This window comes from Solanum stenotomum, unplaced genomic scaffold (genome assembly GCF_019186545.1).
Source record: "Solanum stenotomum isolate F172 unplaced genomic scaffold, ASM1918654v1 scaffold28562, whole genome shotgun sequence".
In the NCBI taxonomy this organism is placed as follows: Eukaryota; Viridiplantae; Streptophyta; class Magnoliopsida; order Solanales; family Solanaceae; genus Solanum; species Solanum stenotomum.
This window is the reverse complement of record NW_026030054.1, coordinates 1-16,752: the sequence shown is the minus strand read 5'-3', so window position 1 is coordinate 16,752 and position 16,752 is coordinate 1. Positions and strand designations below refer to the sequence as shown.

Sequence of the window (16,752 nt, the reverse complement as noted above, 5' to 3'; positions counted from 1 at the left end):
CCTCTTAGGGATTAAACCCATGGAGAAATCCGCAACAAGATGCAAGAATCTCGACGAACGCTTTCATCCTTTCTCTTTTCTCCTCTTTTCTCTTCTTTTTGAACTCTCAACTAAAACCCTAGGTGTATTTTAGAATTATAAAACTGAACCTAATCAGATTAGACCCCTAAAATATTACTAAAAACGAATTAAATCTGATTGGGTAAGGAAAAGACCAAAATACCCTTCTCTATTTTCGGCTAACTTTCCTTAACTGGTCAGCCTGTCTTCAAAAGGACATATCTCACTCATCCGACCTCGAAACATAGCAAACTCCACGGCGTTGGAAAGATAATTCAAAGATCTTCGCTACGGTATCTGGTAGCACACCTAATTCATCCTGAGCTAGGAGTTATGGTTGTTTGAAGTCGACCTAAAACTCATATTTAAGCATAACTTGCAAAATTTCAGATTTTGCTATTTCCAATTTAATTCTTTTTGAAACTCAAGGTGCTACATTTAGTGACCTTAACACTTAAGAAATTTTAAATTCCTTGCAAAAATCTCACTCACTACGAAGGAAGGTTCGGGTCTTAGTTCGAAAATTTTCTGGGGTGTTACATGTGGTTGAGCTAGATTTTGGACTGACAAAATCTAATCCCCATGAGTTGGTCCAGCCCATTATTGTAATGTTACATTGTCCTTCTGTTTGTTGATAGTTAGTTCTGAGAATTTTATTTGGCTAACTTCAAATATATATATATATATAATAAAGTAATTAATTTATAACAAATATAATTATATTTTAGGGGGAAAATATATAAATATACAATTTAAGATATCATAATCTCTAAAATTTCATACCATTTAGAAAATTACAAAAATCCCCTCTCGGATAATCCATCCACTCTCGGATACATCCCCATCCCCTTTCGGATNTTTTAGGGGGAAAATATATAAATATACAATTTAAGATATCATAATCTCTAAAATTTCATACCATTTAGAAAATTACAAAAATCCCCTCTCGGATAATCCATCCACTCTCGGATAATCCATCCACTCTCGGATACATCCCCATCCCCTTTCAGATACATCCCATCAGGGGCGGCTCTATGCTTTAGAAAATTAGGCCTTTGCCTTAGGCCCCCAAATTTCGGGGGCCCCAAATTATTGTCAAGAATAAATTATGTGTTCAAATTTTTATAGAAAAATTAATTATTTATGATAAAAAAGTATAATTTTTTTTACAATAAATTATTTTATCCACTTTAACATCTTTTGTATTTTGTTAAAAATAAAAATTAATAGTGAAAAGTGTTGAACAAAGTGAATTACAAATTCTTTTTTATTTCTTTTTAAATTTTAATTTCAAGCATTACTATAAGCATATTAAAATGAGGTATATTAAGTCATCAACTTCTTGAGTCAAATTCTATGGTTCTAACTCTTATTTTTGTTTAATATTTATCAACTTATTACTTATAGCATTATGTTAACAATACATATAAATTGTCTCACTTAAAGCATGTTTTTCAATGTTGAGTTGATAAAATCATACCTAAAACTAGTAATTGAAAAAACATTATTAAGTACTAGTAATTTTCATCTAAATAGTGTAATTTTTTTTTGAATAAATACATATATGAAGTATATTTATATTTTAGGCCGCGAATTAAAATTTTGCTTTAGGCCCCCAATTACGTTGAGCCGCCCCTGCATCCCATCCCCTCTCGGATACATCCGTCCCATTAAGTAATGCATCATTTGCAGTGTATCAGACAACCAAAGAATGTATTTGAAAGTATTGAAAAATCCGAGATTTTTGTAATTGGGAAAACTGCCGGAATAGGTTGTAATTTGGCCCCAAATATATGAGATTTATGTACTTTATATTATTTTTATTTACATAAAAAAAAAAAAACCAAAAATCATAGAAAGACGGACTATACAACATAGCTTTCAAAAGTCAGAGAAAATATACACTGACTATAACCTCACCTATACATAACTTATACATTGACTATACATTATGATACGTCAAAAAAGTTGAATATAGTTTAAGTATATATGAAGTATACACTGACTATACTTGAATTATACACTAACCATTTAATCTTGATCAACTCAAAATCATCTCTAAGCAATTCCAAAATTTAGATATAAAATCTTCTCAATGTTTTGAGTCTTTTGATATATAATTCAATTGAAATGATTCACATTTATGATACTCAAATTTTAAAGAAAAAAGAAAAAAATAACGAAGAAGAAGAAGAAGACGATGCAGAAGACGACGCAAGAAAAGTAGGAAAAGAAGTCATTAATGGCGAAATGGAAGAAAAAGAAGGTTAGAAGCCATTGATAGTAAAATGGGAAGGAAAAAGAAGAAAGAATGTTTTGATCAATTTCAGTAATTTTACATAATTTGGCCAGTTTTTTAAAATTATTATTTCTTCAAATTGGGGCTAGAAAGGGGGAAAATGAGGAGACAATTGGCATGTGGGGATCAAACCCTCGTCAATAAGGCGGGGTTTAGGTAGTTAACTAAACAAGAAAAATGAATTTTATTAATACTGATTTTGCGAGTAATTAATTTCTCAAGAGTTCACTCAAAGGTAATTATAAAGCAAAGCCATTTTATTTTGTTTTATATCAATAATGTCTATTTTTTTTTATAGTTGTTCTTAATTACTTATTTATTTTGATAAATAAAGAAAGGACAAATTTTTTTACCTATTTATATACTAAATTAATTACTTTGAAAAAGAGAACTTTTTGAAAATTTTTAATTTTTAATTCACCTACTTCATAATTAATAAGGATAAAATGGTAAACTTACTATATCAATAATTATTTTCTCTATAGGTGTCAATTCAAAAGTGTACAAGTAATTACTAATTAGGGAGAGAGGGAGTATATAATAGATCCTAGATGCAATAGCCGACTTTCTATATAATAAAGAAAAATAAAAATAAACAAATAAAATATATATAATAGATCCTAGATGTCAAATCGAAAGAGATACCCGACTCTTCGACATTCTATTATTATATAAGAGGGAGTTTATGATGGGACATTAGTTTATGATGGGNTCCTAGATGTCAAATCGAAAGAGATACCTGACTCTTCGACATGTTATGATAAAATATACTTCGCAATATGTGAAAGTTGGTTTCACCTTTTAAAAATCTCTAAACAGTAGCAAAATATTTTCAAGACACATTTTAAAATACGAATCCGCACCTAGCTATTTGATACTTGAGAAAGATTGATTTTTTTTAAAACAATACAATTATGAAATTTCAGGAAAATTTAGATTTTTAAAGATCAACTTTCACATATATCAAATATAAAATTCATATTTATATGCTATAGTTATAGTTTGCATAATTGCGCTTCATAACAAACATAAATATATATATTTCGCTATACATATACAAAAGAAAGCAGTTGCATATAATTTGTGTATGTTTCGGTATACATATACAAAAGATCAATTGTATAATCTGTATTTGTATAAAGCGAGAAAGGCAAAAGAGGACTGGATAGGGGAATATTTGTATTGTATAATTATAAGTGTATAAGACGAAAATATATGTATNTTTGAAAGTTACATAAAAATATTAGAAATCACAATAATTAATAACTTAAAACATTCTTTTTAAAAAAATTAAAATTTGGATGACTCTCCAAATTTTATTTGTGTGACATAAATTGAGACAACAAAAATAACATACATTGGGTCTATTTTAATTTATTTGTCTTATTTATTTTTTTTGGTTGTTTATATTTAAAAAAATGCGTAAAAATACTATAAATCATGATAATTGACAACATAAAATATGTTTTGAAAAAAATATAAAAAATTACACTGATTCTTGAAGTTAATCTATCGTAAAAATACTATAAATCATGATAATTGACAACATAAAATATTTCAAAAATGTTGAATGTGGATAGTCTTATTATGCCTTCAATAGCGTCAAAGAAAGTACATGTTTGTGATAAAAAAAACTTATTCTTTTATCCACGCATACAATCGCTTGAAAAACTCCGTTATTAGCCCCAAAACATACCATTTATATTATTGGGCCCGTGCATAGCACGGGCAACACTATCTAGTGTTATGATAAAATATACTTCGCAATATGTGAAAGTTGGTTTCACCTTTTAAAAATCTCTAAACAGTTGCAAAATATTTTTCAAGACACATTTTAAAATACGAATCCGCACCTAGCTATTTGATACTTGAGAAAGATTGATTTTTTTTAAAACAATACAATTATGAAATTTCAGGAAAATTTAGATTTTTAAAGATTAACTTTCACATATAGTACATATAAAAATTATATTTATATGCTATAGTTATAGTTTGCATAATTGCGCTTCATAGCAAACATAAATATGTATATTTCGCTATACATATACAAAAGAAAGCAGTTGTATATAATTTGTTTATGTTTCGGTATACATATACAAAAAATCAATTGTATAATCTGTATTTGTATAAAGCGAGAAAGAGAGAAAGGCAAAAGAGGACTGAATAGGGGAATATTTGTATTGTATAATTATAAGTGTATAAGACAAAAATATATGTATTTGCATGTGTGCATACAATTTTCTCTCGCTTTATACAAACAAAAACATAATTTATACATTTCTGTTTGTATAAGCGAGAGAGGCGAGGAAGAGCTGGCGAGCGAGATCTGGAAGAGTGGCAAGCGAGATCTGGGAGAGGGGAACGAATATATATATATATATATATACACACAATTTTCTCTCACTTTATACAAACACAAACGCATTTTATATATTTGCGTTTGTATAAAAAGCGAGAGAGGCGAAATAACAATAGTTTGCTATGGGGTATAATTAAATCAAACTATGTTTATAACATTTAATTTGAATTAATAGTTTGCTATTATATACAATTTTTCCTTTTTTAAATCATCATGTCACGACTCAATTTCTGGAGTCATGATAACACCTATTATGCCCTATTTAGTGGCATACACAGAATTTTTTGCAAGCGATGTTATATATATATAACACAATTAACGTATACTATTATATCTTTTCCAAAAAGTTTAAAAAATAACTTTTTCTCGATAAATTTTTGTATTGAAAATAATCTCATTAAAAATCAAAGTGCTAATTATTTTTTTATATAAAATATCAAAAGAAAAAAAAATCAAAAGAAGAAAAGAAAATATATAAAAACAATTGAAAGCTCCTAAAATGTACTATAAGATAAAAGCACGGCTACCAAGGTTCAAACTCGCGTCTTTCAGGCAACAATAGATACACTTGACCAACTAAACTACAGGCCCTTATTTGTCAAAAAGATAACATTATTAAGCTAGCGTTTGACAATAGATTTCTAAATATTCTTGGCAAATATTATTTGGGTGAAAATTTGAGTGAAATTTCACCATGTGTTTGGCCATAGTATTTGAGAAATATATTTCACTTTTTTAGAAAAATATGATTTATACCCATAAGTTTTAAAAACTAATCATAAGTTTGTATTATAAGTCAATTGAATTTTCGTTGCAACAATAACAAATAGTGTCCATGACACTAGAGCAATGTGTAGTTTGGAGTGAGTGCAACAAGCATCATTTCATACATCGTGAAGTAGACAAAGCACATGACTTTGTTATCCTGAGCCGATTGTTCATCATTTTCATCAACCATATCATCATTTAATATTCACTGAATATTTCATCACTACTTTGGTGTTCACGTGAAAAATTATGTAATACGACACAAAGAACTACTATAGAGGGTGTTTTTGTAAAAGATAAAAGTTTGGGATAAAATTTTAATTTTCAAAAGATCCCAAATAATGAGATTTGGCCCAAATACTAGAAAAAACTAGTATTTGGGAATTTGGGATATTTGTCAAAAATATTTGCCAAATAATGGCAAATTGTATGGACAAACACTATTTGCTAAATTTTTTCCCAAATATTATTTGGGAAATCTATGGCCAAACGGGCCCTAAATAAACTACAGGCCGTTAATTTCTTAAATGATGTGCCAAAACTATAAACAATGAGAATGTGTTTTAAAGGGATTACCAAGAAATTCCTTCTGTCAAGGATCGGACGAAACCTTCCTTGTATATGAATAAATATAAATTAAAGGGTTAATTACATTACATATTCTTATAATGTGACTCAATTTCAAATGAATCCTTTGAATTTAAATAGAATATTTATATATCCTTTATATTATAACAAAAATTATATCTACTCCTCTTATGATGTATAATCATAACTAAGTATATAACATAATTATTAAAACATAAATAATAAAAAATAATTACTTGCACCTTTCAATAAAAAAAAAAGAAAAAGAGAATACTAACAATAACAACATTCATTATAGTTTTATAAGTGTGATTTCAAGAAAGTAGAGTATACATAAAGTTATTTTTATAAAAGTATAAAAGTTGTTTTCGAAATTCACCTCGACTCAAATAATACACTTTTATATACTCCCTCTGTCCCAGTTTATGTGACTTACTTTCCTTTTTAATTAGTCCAAAAAAGAATAACACATTTCTATATTAAATACTGTAACAATTTAACTATAAAATGTTCATTTACCCTTAATAAAATGATTTACAGCCACACAAATTTCTATCATTCATTTTGAACCACAAGTTTTAAAAGTCTTCCTTTCTTTTTTAAACTTCGTGCCGAGTCAAACTATCTCACATAATATAGAACGGAGGGAGTAGTAAATACTAGATGGGCGGAAAAGGGAACCTTCTTTGTATTTTGATAAAAAGATGTTTGCATACTTGTGGGAAACATAGACCCCACTCTCAAAGAAAAGAGGATTAGTCTCGGACTAATAAGAATAAATTTAATCAGTGGTGCAAAAGAGGATTAGTCTCGGACTGATAAGAATAAATTTAATCAGTGGTGCAAAACAGGATTAATCTCGGACTAATAAGAATAAATTTAATCAGTGGGCAACTAATCCCTTTTTTGTACCATATGCTTAAGAAAATAGGTTGTGGGACCGTTGTTTAAGTGAAGGTACAAAAATGGCTGATGAAAGAAAGATAAAGAGATCAAAATGACAATTTAGTCAAAAGACATAAATATTTGTATGGACCTACAGGAAGATACACTTTGCGCATAGAAAGATAAAGAGATCAAAATGACAATTTACGCATAGAAATTTAGACAAATACCTCTTTGCCAACACGTTATTTATAGAGCTCACTTAACTATACTCATTTGTTTGATCATTGATGTTATTTATTCAATTTGAGATTAATAACTTTAAAGTATCTACTAAGAAATTTTTAGGATTAACATTAATGACCAAGGTGTTTAGTGATACAGTAAGTTAATGTGCATGGATCAGTATTATTAATCTTGAGAAACCGACATAAATTAGGTTATAATTAAATGTGCACCCATAAAAAATATAGGTTTGCCATTGTGTTGCAGGTACAAGCTAGAAGAACCACCCACGAAACTTGGGTTCAAATCTAGCTACAACACTATTTTATTGTTTTTATTTTTCAAGTTTATCATAGACCTCATATTTGAACTAAGGTAATATTATGCACCCGAAGTCTTCAAATTTTGAGTTCGGCTCTGTCTACATGACATTTTACATGATAATTTACGTCCTATATGTATTATGTCACATAAGACTAATGTCTTTATATTATGTCATTTATTTAAGGTTGATTTAAGTCAAATGTAACTAAAAAGAATCCCTTTGAATGGGGGTCGGGACCACCACCAATGGGAAAATCCTTTATAAGTTCCAATGTGTTCAACTATATAATTAATTATTAAAATTATATAGGTCACCTTAGTTTTCTTGTATTCACCATGTTCCCTCATTAAGTCTCCCTTTTTGTACTATACAGAAAAAAACGACAGATAATTAAAAATTAAACGACACCCTTTGCGGGTTCTATATAGGAGAATTATACACTATCTTAATTACTCTCAACCCTCAAGTGTTGTATCACACTTTTCTCCTTTAATGGCTGATGCTATGAGTAGAACAAGTCGCAGCAGTTTTGCCCATGGGCGAAACTCCATTAATGGTCAGATCAATTTCACAAGCATTACCATTAATATTAATTATTCTCCTACTCAACAAGATCAATACATATTTGTATCCCCTTCTTCTTCTTCTCAACGCAGAAACATACTAATCTCTTTCATTTTCCCAGCTGTGGTTGAACTTCTCCAACTCATGTACCAACCAAGTAATACCTCCCCCTTTGAAATCCACCCTATAAACATGTATTTATCCGTCACGAGTTTCCTCATTTACTGTTTTGCCTGCGATGCTCAGCTCAAATACATTTCAACAACTAATTGTTCAAACTATGCTAAAATGGTTGGGGATATATTTGGTCCTCTCACATTTGCATCTTATTCCTCTGTTGTTTACCCTCCATTTTCCTTCATTTTCTACTCACTCTCTTTCTTATACTCTGCATCTCAGTTGCTTAACAGAACACTTGTCAAAGCACAATTATATCGCCTTTATCACAAATTCCTGAATTATTTTGATAAACCAATAATGACCGTAACATATCAAGTGTAATTCCACGTATGAAATCGGTGATGAATGTGCAGACTGTTTAGTCATACATGCTCAATTTNTTCCTTCATTTTCTACTCATTCTCTTTCTTATACTCTGCATCTCAGTTGCTTAACAGAACACTTGTCAAAGCACAATTATATCGCCTTTATCACAAATTCCTGAATTATTTGGATAAACCTACAATGACCATAACATATCAAGTGCAATTCCACAGATGAAATCCAGCAAAGGTGATGCATGCCCAGACTGTTTAGTCATACTTGCTCAATTTAGTAGCTACTTTTCTATTAAGCACGTGAATGTTTTGTGTGATTCGGTTTGTAATAAAGCCTTTCAATGATTGGGGACTTATGGTTGAGCTAGGTTTTGGACTGACAAAATCTATGCCCATTATCTTAATATTACTACATTGTACTTGTGTTTTTGAATATCTCAATTTGTTGATGGTTTGTTTAGAGAATTAGTAAGATATTAATTTATCAATTATTAATGGGATTTATCAATTCAATTATATATTAACTGTTGAGATTTAACACTAAAAAAATTATTGAAATACATTTAGAAACAAGATAACAAACCAAATGAATTATGTACCTGAATTGATAAATTCTATTTTGCTCAAAAGCAAATGGTGACAAATTATAAAAAAATCGAGAGTTTGATACCATCAAAGACTTTATATGGCAATTATATATGTATAAATATAATTTTATAATTGGTTGATATAAGCAAACTGTCGTCTCCAACTTTGGTCTGCATCTGTAAAGGGTCAACTTCCAAAAGATAGCCTCGTTGCTCACCCCCCAGATATGAGGGCGTTACACTTTGTTACGGGTGGCTCCCGCCTTAAATTACCCACTTCGCTGCCGCCAAGATGTCACATTCCATCAATCTTCACACTTTCTTATTCCAGGTTCTTCATACAATCAACAACAAAACTTTAATTTCTTAAAATCTCCAACTTGGGTCTTTCCATTTTTGTGTTAATTGAGCTAATTTTATGTTCATACTGCAGAAAATTTATGGTTAAAATGTCGATTCACTCAACCCCATCTAGGTCAGCAATCCCAATTGACACCATTGTTGTGTCTACTCATCCAGTCCTCTTTACTAGCTATTGATTATCACTTCTTAAGATTTTCTTGGATTTGGTTTATCTAATTACTCGGCTCTGCTTCAATTTGTTTGTCTGATTTTGACTTGACACGGAATTTGAGAATATGACGGACAAAAATAAAGTCGGACAAACAAATTGAAACGAGGGGTTTTAACTCTTTTTTTTTCTGGGTGGTTGAAGCAGTTGGGTTGTGGGATGGTGGCATTGGTTACTGTTGATTCTTATCCTAAGCCTGATGATAAAATTCGTAGCACCAGTTTTCAGGTCTAATTGATTTTTCTATGTTATTAATCTGAAAGAATGAGCTCAATTTTTTTTTATTTTTAATTGGAATTTCAATGGATAATTGGCTTTGTATAGGTTCAGGGAGGTGGGAATACTGGGAATGCTATGACGTGTGCAGCTCGTTTGGGTTTAACTCCAAGAATTATATCCAAGGTCCGAACTTTCTGTGGCTTCTTGTTGCCTATTCCTTTTTTTCATTTCCGAGGTCTTTCCCACATGGTAGTGGTAAGGTCTGTGCAGTGGCGGATCTATGAAGGGCAGTGGGGGTATCACGCCACCCCCGAACTTCGACGGAAACTCTATATATACATATGTATATATATATAATATTTATATAAATATAAAGCGTGTCACCCACAGAACAAAATTGGCTTGTGGTGCCACAGTAGGAGGACAACTTTAGAAGGTTGATGTTGCGGGTTCGAATCCCATTTGGCACCCACGGACTCTAAATCCTGAATCCGCCACTGGGTCTGTGTATTGAATCTGCTACTTTACTGTAACAANAAATCTATAAAATGTACCAGAATCTGTAATAAACAGAATGGAAAGAAGATCAAGCCCACTGAATGCACAGTGTCCCCTTAAGGAAATTATTCACCTCTAGTATTCGATTTTGATTTGGAATATGTCCTCCCAGGATAGAATGATCTCAATCACCAGTGTATTGATACCCAAACTTCTGGTGTCAGCGAGCCACTCAACGACAGTAAAGTACACGAATAAAATTTGTGCAGAAGAAGAAGAAATCATAAATTTTTGTAAGTTAAAAGTCTGAAGAATCACTGGTATTTATAACCAAGAAGCACTGGTTCCGAAAGGTTGCAACCTTTCAGAAACCACACGACCATTCATGAAAGTTTGCAACCTTTCAAACGGTCATGACTGTTCTTGAAAAGTTGCAATCTTTCAGAACAGTCATCTCCAACGGCGAGAAATTCAAATTAAAATGGGAAAGTGTTTTAAATGAAATGGGTCGCACAGATCCGAGTCGGGTCGGAAACGTTTCGGTTAATTAACAAAATAATTGAAACGTTTTGGTCATTTAATTTAATTTAATTAACTAAATAATTAAAACAAACTTTGTTCAAAACAATAATCTCTCGATCATAAGCCGAAGCCAAGCGATGACAGCGCAACGGGGTCCCTCTTTCCAACTCTTTTAACAACTGTTAGAAGTGTTTCTCTATTTAAATACTTTAATTTTCTTTCCATCACCAATGAGGGAGAAATGTATTTTTACTAAGGCATAAGAGAACTTTTCAAGTTCTTCCCTCTTCATCTTTCCAACATTTTCCATAACTCTTGCTATATACCCAACAAAACTTTGATCCTTTAGCGGCGGATGCTATGAGTAGAATAAATCGCGGCAATTTTGCCCATGGCCGAAACTCCATTAATGGTCAGATCAATTTCACAAGCATTACCATTAATATTAATTATTCTCCTCACCAAGAGCAATATATATTCATATCCCCTTCTTCTTCTTCTCAGTATCAAAACATGATACTAATCTCTTACATTTTCCCAGCTGTGGTTGAGCTTCTCCAACTCAAGTACCAAGTAACTAATACGTCCCCCTTTGAAATACACCCTATAAAAATGTATTTGGCCATCACGAGTTTCCTCATTTACTGTATTGCCTACGATGGTCAGATCAAATACATTTTGTCAAAGTTGTAATTGAGCAGTTGAGAGCTCCATTAATGAAGCTTATGCTAACAATTGAGGATGATACAGAAGCATGAAGAAGATGGACGAGATCACAATTTGGGAAAAGAAAAACTGAACTTCCATTCTTCATTCTTCCTGTATTTATACACGTATATGAAAAGATGGAAAATATCTACACCATGTGACAGCTAATCATCTAACCAATTGTAACAAACTTTCTACAACCGTCACTTTAACTAATCTACATACGTCAATTACATATAATTAGTTAGGGCCTAATTAATCTCAACACCCCCCCTCAAGTTGGAAGGGAGATACTTCCAGACAACTTGTGCAAAATGGCTGAGTGCTTGGGGCCAGTAAGACTCTTGGTTAATATGTCAGCTAATTGCTCTACAGTTGGAATGTGGTGAAGAGTCACAAGTCCCTCTTGAAGCTTATCTCGAACGAAGTGACAATCAATCTCTATGTGCTTAGTCCTTTCATGAAATACGGGATTCTTTGCAATGTGTATAGCTGCTTGACTGTCGCAAAAAACTGATATAGGTTGGGAAGGTCCCTCACCTAACTCATGAAGCAATCGTTCAATCCAAACCAACTCTCCAACCACTTTTCTTACTGCTCTGCATTCTACCTCTGCTGAAGAAAGTGAGACAGTCGTTTGCTTCTTGGATTTCCAGCTCACAGGACAATTCCCTATGAGTACTATATATCCACTTACTGACTTTCTGGAGTCAGGGCATGCATTCCAATTCGAGTCGCAACAGGCAGTGATAGTATAGTTCGGCTCTTTAGATAGATAAATCCCTAGTGTAGGATCATTCCTCAAGTACCTCAACACATGAAGGGCAGCTTTTAGGTGAGGCTCTCTTTGGTCTGCATTTGTAAAGGGTCAACTCCCAAAAGATAGCCTCGTTGCTCACCCCCACCCCCCAGATATGAGGGGGTTACACTTTGTTACAGGTGGCTCCCGCCTTAAATTACCTACTTCGCCGCCGTCAAGATGTCACATTCCGACAATTTTCACTCTTTCTTATTCCAGGTTCTTCATACAATCAACAACAACTTTAATTTCTTAAAATCTACAACTTGGGTCTTTCCATTTTTGTGTTAATTGAGCTAATTTTTTGTTCATACTGCAGAAAATTTATGGTTAAAATGTCGATTCACTCAACCCCATCTGGGTCAGCAATCCCAATTGATACCATTGTTGTGTGTACTCATCTAGTCCTCTTTATTAGCTGTTGAATATCAATTCTTAAGATTTTCTTGGATTTGGTTTATCTAATTACTTGCTCCGCTTCAATTTGTTTGTTTGATTTTGACTTGACGCGAAATTTAAGAATAAGACGGAGAAAAATAAAGTCGGACAAACAAATTGAAACGAGGGGTTTAACTTTTTTTTTTGGGTGGTTGAAGCAGTTGGGTTGTGGGATGGTGGCATTGGACTACTTCGTTACTGTTGATTCTTATCCTAAGCCTGATGATAAGATTCGTAGCACCAGCTTTCAGGTCTAATTGATTTGTCTATGCTATTAATCTGAAAGAATGAGCTCAACTTGTTGTTTTTTAATTGGAATTTTAATGGATAATTTTGATCTGTATAGGTTCAGGGAGGTGGGAATACTGGAAACGCTATGACTTGCGCAGCTCGTTTGGGTTTAACTCCAAGAATTATATCCAAGGTCTGAATACTCTACCTTTGATTCTGCTGCTTTACTGCTCCTGCCACCGTTGTATCATTGATTGTCTTCCTGGAGGTTATTCTTAATTTTCCCTTCTATCCATGTCCAACCCTTCCACAATTATGTAAATAATATTCTCTACATTTCCCACAAAATTTTTTTTAGTACGTCGCGGATGACTCTCAAGGAAAAAGAATATTGAATGAGCTAGAAGATGATGACATTGATACATCTTTTATTGTGGTGAGCCAGCCACAGGTTAACTGTGAGAGTTTTTGTGCATCTTGCACTTTTCGCTTGTATGCGAGGATAATGTAGCTTGCAGAGTGCCTATTCAGTCAATTAAAATTTTTGAAGCATCAAATTTACCTCTTAATATCATATTGTTACATATTTCAGGTGTCCAAAGGGGGTCATTCAACAATCTCTTATGTCATTGTTGACAGTCAAACGTCAGTACTCAACTCCGTTTAATGCCATTTTAGTAAATGCTTTATAGGCATTTATTGAGCTCTCTCGGGTGATGACTGATGAGATGGATGATTTATGAGTACTGATTTTGCAAATTCATTTCGTAGACATATTCTTTTGATATACTATTTGATTTATAATTAGATATCTAGATCAACAACAATATTTAACTTAACACAAGGAATTCATTGTTTTAGAATATGTTATTTATTACTCCTTCCATTTCAATTTGTTTGTTTGGTTTTGACTTGACACGAAGTTTTATAAAATAAAGAAGACTTAAATCTTGTCATCTTAAATATGCCATATTAGAAAGTTAGAATTGAAGAGTTGTCCAAAAAATGAAAGACACATTCTTTTTGAAATGGACTAAAAAAGAAAGTAAGACAAACAAATTGAAACCGAGGGAGCAATAGACTCAAAATACAACATACCCAGTGTATTAGTAGACTCAAACTGCAGACTAGTATTTACTCATAAGCAATATGTCCTGTGACTTGTTTTCCCCCCTCTTGTTTACTAATTCCTCAAGTACAAAAATGGCCTTTCTGCCATATGTCCAAGGGGAGAAAAGGTTATTTCTATCTTTACTGCATGTTGGTCCGTATAATTGGACAGATAATCGTTCTGTAACTTGTTCTGCTGAAGCTGATTTTTGTTGTATGCTATCTCAGGAAAACACGAACTTCCATCTACACACCAGGGTATCCACCCATGGTAGCTGATGATTTGCCATACTCGAGTTTGTCGTCTGCATTGGATGGTGCGAGGCTTGTCTATACTGATGGAGTACTTCATGAAGCTGCTTTAGTTGTGGCCCAAGAGGTAAATTTCATTGGTCTTCCTTGTTATTTAATTCTAGCTTCTGCTTGCTAATAGAATGTATTTATAGTCAACATCTGATCATATTTCTTGTCTTCCACGAAGCTCCGGCAGACCAAGAGCACTGGACATAATTCTGTTTCTAGCTTTTGTTCCTAATGCCTCAGACTTGCTGAATGTTTTCAGCTAAAACTGTATGCCTTTTGATCTCTAGTGCAGGCACATCAAAGGAGTATACCAATTGTGATTAATGCAGAAAGAAAAATAGAAGGGTTGGATGAGCTTTTACACTTGACAACCTACATTGTTTGCTCAACCAGATTTCCACGGGCAGGCAAGCTAGTTGAATCTTCTCTGTATTTCGGTTTGTTAGCAATATTATTTTGATATAATATTTTCCCATCTATTATATATTTTTCATACTTAGTTGACCCCACTCTCAAAGAAAAGAGGATTAGACTCCGAATATTGATGGGGAGAAAGTGCATGGAGCTAAAAATGAAGTAGAACACACCAATGGTGGCCACCATCTGAAAAGTGTACAAAATTCAATACTAATACCAAAGATTATTAATTAAACAATTGAAATTATGGGGGTCCACATGGAACAATTTGTCGGGCAAATTAAACAAGTAACTATTTTATACCCATAAAAACCCTCCGAACTATGTAGGACAACTTCTTTAGCACTTAAAATTATACATGCGTTTAAATATCCCTTAACATCTTTAAAGTAAATTAAATGCAATACTAATGAATGACGTGGCAAAGAAAGTAAGTTCACTCATCTAATAGCGTGTGACAAAATTAAAAAGGAAAGAAATTATAAAATCATACACATGACATTTTTTTATAGGTCAATATACAATTAATATTTTAAATACTATTTTCTTAATATATTAATTTTTATTAAACTATATGAATTTTCTTATTTGCCCACACATATTTTTACTTTTTTTTTTCTCTTTATTTTATTGTCTTCCCGAATATAGCTTCTTCTCCATTGAAACATTTTTTCCTCTATCTTCATCTTCAACTCTATCAACTACTTCAATTTCACCAACTCTTTAGTAATTCACAAAACCCGACACCAACATCTTATTATTGACGTCAATTTCATACATATAAATTTTGTCGATTTTCATTGGAGCTAAAAAATTTGCTGGTTCGTTGGACTTTGCGAAGGCAAAATCAGCGATTTTTTCACTTTTTGAATTCGTAGGGTGACAGATCGGAGGCAGCGGTGGTATATGTTTTATCTCTCCGGCGTCGGAGGTTCACCGAATAAGATGAAGAAAGGAAGAGAAACAGGAGGTGGGGCCGGATTGTTGTTGTTTTGTTGCTCCATTTAAGAGTTTCGAAGCTCACTATTAATGGTGTTTTAAGGAAGAGAGTGATGGTTTGATTGTTTGGTTGGGGTTTTGGGGAATCTGGTGATGGAGCTTTGAGGGTGATTTGAGAGTTGCGATGAAAGGAGTTTGGGTGGTGGAGCTCGTTGGAAAATATGATGAGGACAGCTAGAAATGGTGAAGATGAAGGAAGAAAAAAGAAGTGAGGTGTGGGTGGAGGCTGGGTATGGGGAAAATAAAAATGGATCCACATTTTTGAATTTTAATTTTAAAAAATGCATTTCTAATTAATTAATTAGTGTAGATTAATTTTAAAAAGTGTTAAAAAAATTTGGTGAAAATAATTAATAGTAAAATTAATTAGTGATGTACTGCTGACAGACTAATTGTTAACATGACTAATTGTCATACTTGCGTGACTGTGATTTGGTAAACGAGGGTGGTATATAATAATAGAAGTAAGTTATATATAAATATGTTGATAGATCATAGAAGAATAGATACACACTATTTCCCTTCTCCATAGCCCGACACCTTAATTATATATTCTAAGTGTTGTTTCAAACTTTGCTTCTTTAATGGCGGAGGCTATAAGTAGAACAAGTTATTTCCATGGCCGAAGCTCCATTAATGATCAGATCAATTTCACAAGCATTACCATTAATATTAATTATTCTCCTCAACAAGAGCAATACATATTCATATCCCCTTCTTCTTCTTCTTCTTCTTCTCAATATCAAAACATGATACTAATCACTTTCATTTTCCCAGCTA

General features: G+C 32.5%; 1 pseudogene; it reads left to right on the top strand.

The window, feature by feature from the left end:
* Positions 1-9,464: 9,464 nt before the first annotated feature.
* On the top strand, positions 9,465-15,943 carry LOC125851694 (uncharacterized; annotated as a pseudogene).
* The last annotated feature ends 809 nt before the right edge of the window (positions 15,944-16,752 follow it).